General features: G+C 33.4%; 1 long non-coding RNA gene across 1 annotated transcript; it reads left to right on the top strand.

Moving 5' to 3' along the window:
- LOC123205192 lies at positions 1 to 2,564 on the top strand. The gene is made up of 8 exons (XR_006499812.1): positions 1 to 46; positions 217 to 333; positions 650 to 759; positions 1,567 to 1,621; positions 1,746 to 1,932; positions 2,014 to 2,183; positions 2,279 to 2,388; positions 2,544 to 2,564. It is a non-coding gene; the product is annotated as an uncharacterized LOC123205192 (long non-coding RNA).
- The last annotated feature ends 9,605 nt before the right edge of the window (positions 2,565 to 12,169 follow it).

Below are 12,169 nucleotides of genomic sequence, written 5' to 3'. Positions count from 1 at the left end.
TTGTGATTGGTTTTGCAGGAGAAAATTGCAAGGAAACGACTAATTGGTATGAAATATGTATCACTAATTCAATAACAAATTATTATTCTTGTTTGAGTAATTTAAAGATTTTATATTTATAATTACATCTTCAAATTTTGAATTTTTAAAAGCACTACTTCTGTTATGTCTCTGTTGTTTGGATTATAGAAGAAGAAGAAGAAGAAGACGAAGAAGAAGAAGATGAAGAAGAAGAAGAAGAAGAAGAAGAAAAAGTGAACACCTAACTGAGACAATGACAAGATTGATGGAAAGCTAGTAGGGAGACATGTTTCATAAGCTCGTTTAATCAAGGTACTGAAATTCCATCACTCTAAGGCCTACTCGCTGATAAAAGAGAAGGAAAGTCCTGAGTTCAACCTCTGTCACTCTTGTGAAAATTTTTAATTAATTACTTAATTTAAAAAAAAAAGAAAAAGGGAAGCAATTCCACAGGGGAAATTAGCGATAATTTTACAAGTATAGAGGGCTTTCAGTAATTTTATTCAAAGTGAGGGTCCATGTGCCCGGATTTGAGATTTTTTTAATATTATAAATTTGTTGTAACCGAAATGGTAGTTTTACCTTTATTTTTTCACGAACTGATCCCTACAATTACCTTTACTTAAAGGCGAAGGAAGATCTTCCTGTTAAAATCAACAGCCTTAGGCTTCCCGTCGATACCATCTGCCGCAACCCTAAAGGCTTTGAGTTCGACAAAGAAGTGTGCTCATGGCAGTGGTATGTGGTGCACTTTTTTCTTTTATTTTCTTTTATAATACTGTAGATTCTCTGTGTTGTTAATTTGCTCATTTTCTATGAATGCGGTGGATTTAGTTAGATTGAGCTGACTTTTCTATTAGAAATGAACTTTGATTTAATTAGTTGAAGATGGACAAAATCGGAAGTGTAATTAATTGATTTGATTGGATTTTTTTATCTTGTCAGAAAAAAAACAAAGTGAAAAAAGAGTTCAAAAACAGTAAAATCAAATTTCAAATTACATGCCTATATGTTCAGCAACTTTGGGCTTCAATGGCATGGGTCCTTGTTATGCAGGGCTTGAGTTATGTTCTTATTATGGTGGCATATATGCGTTCAAAATTTGAAACAGCTCCCATTAGATGTTTCTCTTTTGTTTGAATAACAATGAGAAGAAGGAGAAGAAAAAGCAATGAAAATTACCTGAAAATACATCAACTGAGACTTCATTCTGCAATGTATACTGGTGTGAATCAGGTTCATCAATTTTTTATGAACACAATGAAATTAAACATTAACTTAATATTGATTAATGAACTTCAAAGAGGCAATCTAATATCTAATAAATCGACGTGAGAATTGTTTTTAATGTTCATTTCCTAGCAATGCAAGATCTTGGGATGCTTATATATGAATTCAATTGAATTGTAAATATTTATACTATTCGTACAATATTTAGATGCAAAATACTTTTTTCTTTCTTCAATGGCTTGATTCCCCCTTACCATAATCCCAGCAAAATAGTTTGTTTAGATTCACATCAGAAAATTGTAACTGAAAATGCAGGGGAGTACAGGGCAAGGAATTGTAGCAGAAAAGGAAAAGCAGACAAGCTGAAGAGGTTTTCGATATCATTTGCAATTTATACTGTTGAATTTTAATTCCTTAAACTTTTCCTAGAAATAGCAAGGAATAAAATCCTTACTTCAATATTAATGATTATGCATTATCAATATCACAAACAGGTGGGCAATTTCAGTGTGGCAAGGTTGCACGCTGATGGAAACTTAGCAGATGAGATACTTGTCATATGCCAAATGAATTTGTCATACTGATACAGTTCTTTTCTTTTTGAACATAGAGTATTAAGAAAACATTCATTTGGTTGAAATTTGTGATGCAAAATTTAGGGGAAAATAAGCTTGAAAACAGGTATGTTAACAAATTGCCATCAATGTATTCTCATTATTACATTACGTGTAAGCTCAAATGACTTAGTGATCAAATATAAAGGAAATAATCATGAACAAGAAAGGAGAAAAGGCGGATGTTTGCATCAACAGAGAAGATGGTGTTCCTAGCTTAAATAAGATGAAACTTACTTTGTTTCAGAAGAGGATTTATCCACAGTTCTCTATTTCGACTACTAGGTCAAGAATCTGTCTGCTGGAGAGAATATTTAGGTGCTGCTTCTGTTTTAGTATATTCTCTCATTGCTTGCCTGTGGTAAATTAATTTTTATATCATAAACCATTTCTGGGTGAGAATAATATGCCAGGCAAGATGCATATATATCAAGGCTGCCTGTTTCTATCATACAGGCCCTAGTATCAACAAGTGGATGACGTGATTCAGAAAGCGTTGGAGAAATTCCCTAAGCCTGATGAGGTGCATTTAAATTTCTTGAGATACTCTTTCCTTATATGATTCTTTTGCAGCACAAAAATCAGTATATATATTAAAATATGACTTGCCTTGGTTGTGGTGATTTGATGGGATTAGTCTCTACAACTTTTCTTTGACTTTTATATGTGGAACTACAGGTAATGAAATTTTTTGGTGCCTATGGAGTACTAGTCAGTTATATTGAGAATGCTAGTGATCCATAAAAAAGGCCAGATGGAGGAGAGCAAAACTTGAAAAGCTGTGGATTTGGCAACAATCATACTCTGATTTGTCACATTGGACAGTAAAACCCAATTTCATAAGTTTTAGATTCATCTTTCTTGTCTGCCTGTAATGATGGGTACTGTCACAACTGTTGTTTATTGATTTTCTTAAGCTCTAATAATTTTTCCTACCATTAGGTTGGGAATGTTTTGTTGGTTAATTCCTTGGAATATTCATTTCTTTCCCCTTTTTTGGTTTTGTTAGTCGAGTAGGGCCTGTACAATGATGGAAGCCCGACAATGATGAAGTTCTCGTTGAGCTCGGCCAAAAGGGTGTTAATAGTCTTCTTGTAGTACCAGTCAGGTGCTTGACTAATTACAAAAACAGTAATTTTGTAGTTGATATTAGCACTAAAATGGCTATATACAAAATTAAATTAATTATAGTATTTACAATTGCAGCTTTGTGAGTAAGCACATAGAAACACTAGAAAAGATTGACATGGAGCACAGGGAGTTGCCTGTTGAATGCTTCATTCAAAACTAGGGATGTGTACCAGTTTTATATACACTTAAGATTTATGGATGTCCGATAATGAAGACCTTTGGTTATGGAAAGCAACACCAAGGCTCAACAATGTTGTGATACATCCATTGATTAAGATAGGAGGACGACGGATGCGTAACCTATAGTACAAAGATTTGTTCAGGTATGTGAATTAATTAGTTATTGATTGTAAACAATTATCATTTTTTTAATAAGTTGTGTTTGAAAATAATTCTTATGCGATAATAACTACTGTCTTCTTGTTTGAGTAGTTATATTTTATGGTAATTTATATATTTTTTTATAGTTGTGATTGTATCTTCAATTTTTCCTTTGTTTATGAATTCGAAGAAGAAGAAGAATCGGAAGAAGAAGAGACTTATTTTGCAATACGTTATAAAGGTGTGAATCATGTTCATCAATAATTTCCATTAATGTTTTCCAAAAAAAAAAAAGAATACCAACTACACATTTTTTTAGGCTTCCTGTCAATACCATCTGCCGCAACCCTAACACTTTGAGTTTGACAAGGAAGTGTGCTCATGGCAGTGGTATGTGCTGCTTTTCTCTTCTATCACAACTTTAGTTACTGTTTTTTTGTTAGTTTGCTCATTTTCCATCAATGTGGTGGGTTTAGTTAGGTTGAGCTGTCTTTTCTATAACAAATGAACTTTGATTTAATTATCTAGAGATGGACAAAATCTGAAGTGTAATTAATTGTAGTAGAAGTAAGAGCAGAAGGATTACCTGAAATACATCAACTGAGACATGATTCTGCTATGCATACTGGTTTGAATCTTGTTCTTCAAATTTTTATAATTAGAATCAAATTTAACATTAATTTTATATTTATTGAAGTTCATTTCCTAGTAATGCAAGAGCTTGGCATGTTTATGTAAGAATTCAATTCAACTGTAAATATTTATACTATTTGAACAATTTTTAGATGTAAAATACTTTCTTCTTTCTTCACTGGCTTGATGCCCCCTTACCATAATCACAACATAGTCTGTTTAGATTCACATCAGAAAAATGGTAACAGGAAATGCAGGGAAATACAGAGCATGGAATTGTAGCGGAAACAGAAAAGCAGACAAGATGAAGAGTTTTTAGATATCATTTGCAATTTATAGTCTGTTGAATTTTGATTCATTAATTTTTTTCCTAGAAATATCATCGAATAAAATCCTTAGTGCAACATTAATGATTATGCATTATCAATATCACAAACAGGTGGGCATTTTCAGTGTGGCAATGGGCATGCCGATGGACGCTTAGCAAAGCAGAAACATGTCATATGCTGATATAATTTTGGTTCTGCATTCCTCCACTCTTGCTGTTATAACTCCAATGCATATTTAATTTCTCATACTGATACAATTATATTGTTTTTGAGCATAGTATGGAGAAGGCATACATGTAGTTGAAAATTTGTAATGGAAAACTGAGGTGAAAACAAGTTTGGAAACAGGTATGTAACAGATTTCCATGAATGTTTTCCCATTATTACATTATATGTAAGCTAAAATGACTTAATGCTTGAATATAGAAGAAAGAATCATGAATGAGAAAGGAGAAATGGCTGCTGCTTGCATCAACAATTGGGTCAAGCATCTGTGTTCTGAAGAGAATATCTGGGTGCTGCTTTTGAAGAGTATATTCTGTAATTTCTTGCCTGTAGTAAATCAATTTGAACATCATAAACCATTTCTGAGTGAGAATAATATGTCAGGGAATATGCATATATATCAAGGCTGTTTCTATCATACGGTCCTGGTATCTGCTAGAGGTTACATCAAGTCTATGGCTGACATGATTCAGAAAGAATTGGAGAATTCTCTAAGCCTGAGGAGGTGCATTTAATTTACAGTTATACTTGTTTATGATTCTTTTGCAGCACAAAATCAGTAAATGTATTAAAATTTGACTTGCCTGGGTTGTGGTCATTTGTTGGGATTAGCTCTCTACAACTTTTTCTTTTGCATCTATATGTGAAACTACAGCTAATGTAATTCTTTTCTTCCCATGTAGTATCATTTACTTATGATGAGAACGCTAGTGTTCTATACAAAGACCAGATGGAGACGTGCAGAACTTGAAAGTCTGAGGATTTGACAACAATCATACTTTGACATAACAGGTCTAACTGTAAACCCAGTTTCATAAGTTTTAGCTTCCATCTTTCTTGTCTGTCCTTAATTATGAGCATTATCGCAATTGTTGTCTACCAACTTTCTAGATGACATATTTTTTTTCCTCTTCATTAGGTTGGGCACTATAATGTTTGGTTGGTTAATTCCTACACTGATGAAGTTCTTGTTGAGCTTGGCCAAAAAGTTTTTATTAGTCTTCTTGCATTTCGAATCAGGTACCTGATTAGTTACCAAAATAGCAATTTTGTGTGTTGATATGAGCACTAAAATGGCAATATACAGAGTTAAATTAATTGCAGTATTTACACTTGTAGCTTTGTGAGTGAACACATAGAAACATTTAAAAGAGATTTGCGAGGAGTACAGGGAGTTAGGTTTTGAATCCAGCATTCAAAAGTGGGGACATGTACCTGCCCTCAACAAACAGGTGTGTGACAAATTGCTATTAATATGTTCTCATTATTACATCATTTGTAAGCTCTTATGACTTAAATGCTTGAATATAGAACAAATAATCATGAATGAGAAAGGAGAAAAGGCTGCTGCTTGCATCAACAGAAAAGTTCGTGTTCCTAGCTTAAACAATATGAAACTTACTGTGTTTCAGCAGAAGTTTTTATCCACAGTCCTCTATCTCTACAACTGGGTCAAGCCTCTGTGTTTTGAAGAGAATATTTAGGTGTTGCTTCCGTTTTAGTGTATTCTCTAATTTCTTGCCTGTGGTATATCAATTTGTATATCATAAAACCATTTCTGAGTTAGAATAATATGTCAGGGAAGACGCATACCTATCAAGGATTTCTGTTTCTATCATATGGTCCTGTTGTCAACGAGAAGGTTACATCAAGCCTGTGGCTGACTTGATTCAGAAAGAGTTGGAGAAATTCTCAAGTCCTTAGTGGTCATGATATTCTTTAGTTCCTATGGAACCTTAAAGGCCAAGGAGTTGGCAACGATCATACTCTGACATACCAGGTTTGACTGTAAAACTCAATTTCATAAGTTTTAGCTTCCATCTTTCTTGTCTGCCCTAAATGATGAGCACTATCAGAACTATTGTCTATCCATCTCTCTTCATCTCTGATATTTATCCTCATCATTAGGCTTGGTATACAATGTTTGGTTGGTTAACCCCTTGGAATATTCATTTCTTTCAACATCTTTTGTTTTTTAGAGTTGAGTAGGGTCAGTACAATGGTTGAAGTCTACACCGGTGAAGTTCTCATTGAGCTTGGCCAACAAAAGTGTTTTGAGTCTTCTGACATTTTCATTCAGGTACACGATTAGTTACAGATGTAGCAATATTTTTTGTTGATATGAGCGCTGAAATGGCTATCTACGAAGTTAAATTAATTGGTGTATTTACAATTGCAGCTTTGTGAGTGAACACATAGAAACATTTGAAGAGATTGACATGGAGTACAGAGAATTGCAGATGAATTGAAAGCAGCTAGAAATGGAAGTAAATGACTGCATCCCATTCCCGGATGCAAACTGAGAGCCATACTCTTCACAAGCAGAGTGAAGGTCATGATGAAATTTAGCAGAGATCGAAGGAAAGGAAATTAACTGAAAGTGATGCTGTGTCCCACCAATTGGATTACTATGTTGTCAGTTGATGATAAATCATCGCAGTTTTCACATATTCATGAAATCATTTTATAGTATTGGATTTTCTTAGTATATTTCTAAATAGAATTTTTTAAATTTTTACAAGCCTGGTGTATATAGCTCTTCCTGTCGAGAAAATATTTTACCATTAGTTCTAACACAGTCTTGAGAGAAAAATCGTCACTGTAAAAGTACTCCTATCCATTGATCACGTTATAAATGGTTAATGTTTATTATCGAGTGTTGCCCAATCCCTCTGCAATAGCCACAGATTTTTTTGCAAGGTCGCTTTTTGAATATGTACTTTTAAAAAAAAAATCAATAAAATCATGTGTACTTGTAATAAGTAAATTTGGACACTAATAATAATATGTAACCATGCAATTGAGTGTTATTTTCCTTAATTCAAAACCACCAATCACAATTACATGGCAACATGTCATAATTGATATTTAAATTGAAACTTCATTCGACTTGTCAGACTCACAAGCTTAGGAAAGTATAATTCGAATAAATTAAAATGACATCATTTTGACAAAAATTTTATAATAATATTGTTTTGATTGATTTTGACTTAATTACAAAATATCAAATTATAATACTCACAAGTATGTCTCAAGCGTATGATAGTTATTTTATATGTTTATGTTTGATGGCAAGTGGATTTAAAGCTAAAATATGAATTTCGGGTTATACAAGACTATGTATGGGAAGGTTACGCCTGTGTGTTAATTGTCACATCAGTGAGATGAGGTTATTTTTGTGTGAAATTTAATTTGAATGATATATGACTGTGTATGTTGGAGACACACCCGTGTATAATGTATGTTACGTCTATTCAATTTAAATAAGGCATAAAGGCTGCATTTTAAGGATTTCAATCCTTATTGAAACACACACCTTTGAACAAAAAAAGAGTGGAGTGTTGACAATGATATTTAGGCCTTTTCATCAGCAGTTTCCGGCAACTTTTTCTGGAAACAAGGCGAGAGGAAGGTTAGACAGAAGGGGGCTTGTTCACCAACCTTGACTATAGCAACTTTTGATTAAGAGATAAGTAGGATTTACGCCCTTTCTCTGTCTAATATCGGTTCTTGTATGATTAGAGGGAGCCTCTTTTTGTCATGGGTTGGATCACAAGAATATATTGAGATGATTTCATGAAGTGAAGTTTAGAATTGAGATATTAAGTTGATTGTATAATATCAAGTTGAGTTGCTTTTGCTTGACTAATTTGCTGACGATGAGATTGTTATTAATGACATGTGAATTTGTGTACTTGAATTACTATAAAGAATGAATGGTATGATGATATTGAGAAGAAGGGCTTGATGTGCATTTTTTCATTGTAATAATGATCGTTTGAATTGATAATGTCTTGAGTTGGTGCTTAATGATCACTTAGATGTTTATTTGTGTTTAGAATTGGATTATGCTGATGTGTTTACCATTACTTCATGCCAAAGAATGTTTAGGCAGTGAATAAATGCATAAAAACAACTTAGGGATCGAATTAAGGTCTTCTCAATCTACTTTCTAAGTTCAATACACAACTATCTGGTATAAGATACATGCCCGTGTAAGTGAATTCCAGATTTCAGGTTGAGGTTTTTGGTGTTTTGATGACCGTTGGACCCCATTGACCAATGATCAATCAACTAGAACATATGGACTACCCGTCTATAATTTTAACACGACCCTGTGTGGGGTGAAATCACTAGAATACCCTTAATAAATAATGTAATCAGGATGAGTATATAAAAGGATTAAATATTTGATGGGCACACACCAGTGTTAACAAGACACACCCTCATGTATGTGGAAAATTGTTACACAGGGAGAGGCCACAAGGATGATGACTGTGTATAAGCAAATGTGGATACAACCCCAATATATTAGGAAGCACACGCCCATTTATATAGGATAGAGGAAAGAAAAGAGAAAAAAGAACTAGGCTAAGATCTATGGATAATCCCAAGTTAATAAAGCGATCTCGGGTATGCAATAGTACCCTAGGTGCTTAATAGATGAGAATTATAGGAGGCACAAGATATGAGTTGGGTGAAAGCTATACGAGCCAAGATGATTGAGAGCTCGTGACACATGCGTGTTAGATGTAACATCCACAAGTATACCCAAGGGTATATTGGTCTTTTGACCTTTTGTATAATGAATTGTGCTTTTAAATGATGGTGCCTACACCGAGTAAAGTTATTGTTATGTCAGATAGAAATTTAGAGAGTGATTTCTTGGTAATTGAGTAGGGTATAATGCGATCTGAGAGTTAAGATGTGTAGCCTAGACATTTTCTAGTATACTTATTTTGTGTACTCAAAATATATACACATAATATTACTCTTCTAAGAGAACTGACATACTATTTAGTATAGAAGACATTGCATAGACTCTTGGTTATTGTAATATTATTGCATTCTCAATGAAAGACTCTTGGCAATTTGTTAACATGCACAAATAGCATAAGTATGAGGGTCTTTTTGTCAATTTTTATTGAAAGTAAGGGGACATCTGGCTGGCTCTGGGTTATCTTTTTAATATTTTTTAAAATATATTGCAACCTAAATGATAGTTTTACCTTATATTTATTTTTTCAAAGACACCCCCACAATTATCTTTACTTTTCTCAAAGGCCAAGGAAGATCTTCCTGTTAAAATCGACAGCGTTTGGCTTCCTGTCGATACCAGCTGCTGCAACCTTAACACTTCGAGTTCGACAAAGAAGTGTGCTCATGGCAGTGGTATGTGCTGCTTTTCTCTCCTATCATAACTTTTGTTACTGTTGTTTGTTAGTTTTCTCATTTTCCATCAATGTGGTGGGTTTAGTTAGGTTGAGCCGGCTTTTCTATAACAAATGAACTTTGATTTAATTATCTAGAGATTGACAAAATCTTAAGTTTAGCAAGAGCAGAATCTTGTTCATCGAATTTTTATAATTCTGAAATAAATCAACTGAGACATGATTCTGCACTGCATACTGGTTTGAATCTTGTTCATCCAATTTTTATAATTAGAATCAAATCCAACATTAATTTTATATTGATTAAAGTTCATTTCCTAGCAATGCAAGAGCTTGGCATGTTTATGTAATAATTCAATTCAATTGTAAATATTTATACAATTTGAACAATAATTGAATGTAAAATACTTTCTTCTTTCTTCAATGTCTTGATGCCCCCTTACCATAATCACAGCATAGTTTGTTTAGATTCACATTGAAATATGTTAGCAAAAAATGCAGGGGAATACAGAGCATGGAATTGTAGCGGAAAAAGAAAAGCAGACAAGGTAATGTTTAGATATTTTTTGCTATTTATAGTCTGTTAAATTTTGATTCATTTAAAATTTCCTAGAAATAACATATTAGCATCAAATAAAATCCTTACTGCAGAATTAATGATTATGCATTGTCAATATCACAAACAAGTGGGCAATTTCAGTGTGGCAAGGTGGCACACCAATGGATGCTTAGCAGAGGAGACAAGTCATACTCTTGTTTAGTTTTGGTATTGAATTCCCTCACTCTTGGTGATATAGCTCTAATGCCTATCTAATTTGTCATGCTGATACAATTCTATTGTTTTTGAACATAGTATGAAGAAAACATACATGTTGTTGAAAATTTTTAATGGAAATTGAGGTGAAAACATACAATTCTATTGTTTTTGAACATAGTTTGAGGAAAGCATACATGTGGTTGAAAATTTGTAATGGAAAATTGAGCGAGAACAAGCTTGAAAACAGGTATTTAGGTGCTCTGAATAGAATATTTAAGTGTTGCATCTGTTTTAGTTTTCTTTTCTAATTTCTTGCCTATGGTATATCAATTTTTATATCATAAAACCATTTCTGAGTTAGAATAATATGTCAGGGAAGATGCATACCTATCAAGGATGTCTGTTTCTATCATATGGTCCTGTTATCAATGAGAAGCATACATCAAGCCTATGGCTGACTTTATTCAGAAAGAGCTGGAGAAATTCTCAAAGCCTTAGGTGGTCAAGATATTCTTTAGATCCTATGGAACCTTAAAGGCCAAGAAGTTGGCAACGATCATACTCTGACATACCAGGTTTGACTATAAAACTCAATTTCATAAGTTTTAGGTTTCATCTTTCTTGTTTGCCCTAAATTATGAGCACTGTCAGAACTGTTGTCTAACCAACTTTCTTCATCTCTGATATTTACCCTCATCATTAGGTTTGGCATACAAAATTTGGTTGGTTAACCCCTTGGAATATTCATTTCTTTCAACATCTTTTGTTTTTTAGAGTCGGGTAGGGCCAGTACAACGGTTGAAGTCTACACTGGTGAAGTTCTCATTGAGCTTGGCCAACAAAAGTGTTTGAGTCTTCTAACATTTTCATTCAGGTACATGATTAGTTACAAATATAGCAATTTTTGGTGTCTATATGAGCACTGAAATGGCTATCTACAAAGTTAAATTAATTGGTGTATTTACAATTGCAGCTTTGTGAGTGAACACATAGAAACACTTGAAGAGATTGACATGGAGTACAGAGAATTGCAGATGAATTGAAAGCAGCTAGAAATGGAAGTAAATGACTGCGTCCCATTCCCAGATGCAAACTGAGAGCCATACACTTCACAAGCAGAGTGAAGGTCATGATGAAATTTAGCAGAGATCGTAGGAAAGGAAGTTAACTGTAAGTGATGCTGTGTCCCACCAATTGGACTACTATGTTGTCAGTTAATGATAAATCATCACAGTTTTCACAAATTCATGAAATCATTTTATAGTATTGGATCCTGTTAGTGATGCCTGTCAAGAAAATATTTTACTATTAGATCTAACACTGTCTTGAGAGAAAATTGTAACTGTGAAAGTACTATTAGATCTAATGCTATAAATGGTTAATGTTTATTATTAGGTGTTGGCCTAATCCCTTCGCAATTACCACAGATTTTTCTTTTGAAAATTCACCTATTTAAAATGGTTAATGTTTAAATGGGTGAAAACTAATTATTTCAAACTTAAAGGGTAAAGAATTGTTATTTTATCAAACCTTGAGTGGGAAACGATCAATTGGCCTGTTAATAATAATTATATATATACCCATGCAAACCTAAACTACTTTTGATTAGTATATTGTGACATCAAAAAATCTTCAATAAAACCATGTGTATTTGTAATGAGTATGTTTGGACACTAATAATAATATATCATTATGAGAATATATCATAATTGATACCCAAATTGATGCTTATTAAGT

This window comes from Mangifera indica, unplaced genomic scaffold, assembly GCF_011075055.1.
Source record: "Mangifera indica cultivar Alphonso unplaced genomic scaffold, CATAS_Mindica_2.1 Un_0002, whole genome shotgun sequence".
Taxonomy (NCBI): domain Eukaryota; kingdom Viridiplantae; phylum Streptophyta; class Magnoliopsida; order Sapindales; family Anacardiaceae; genus Mangifera; species Mangifera indica.
This window is presented reverse-complemented; position numbering and strand designations above follow the sequence as displayed.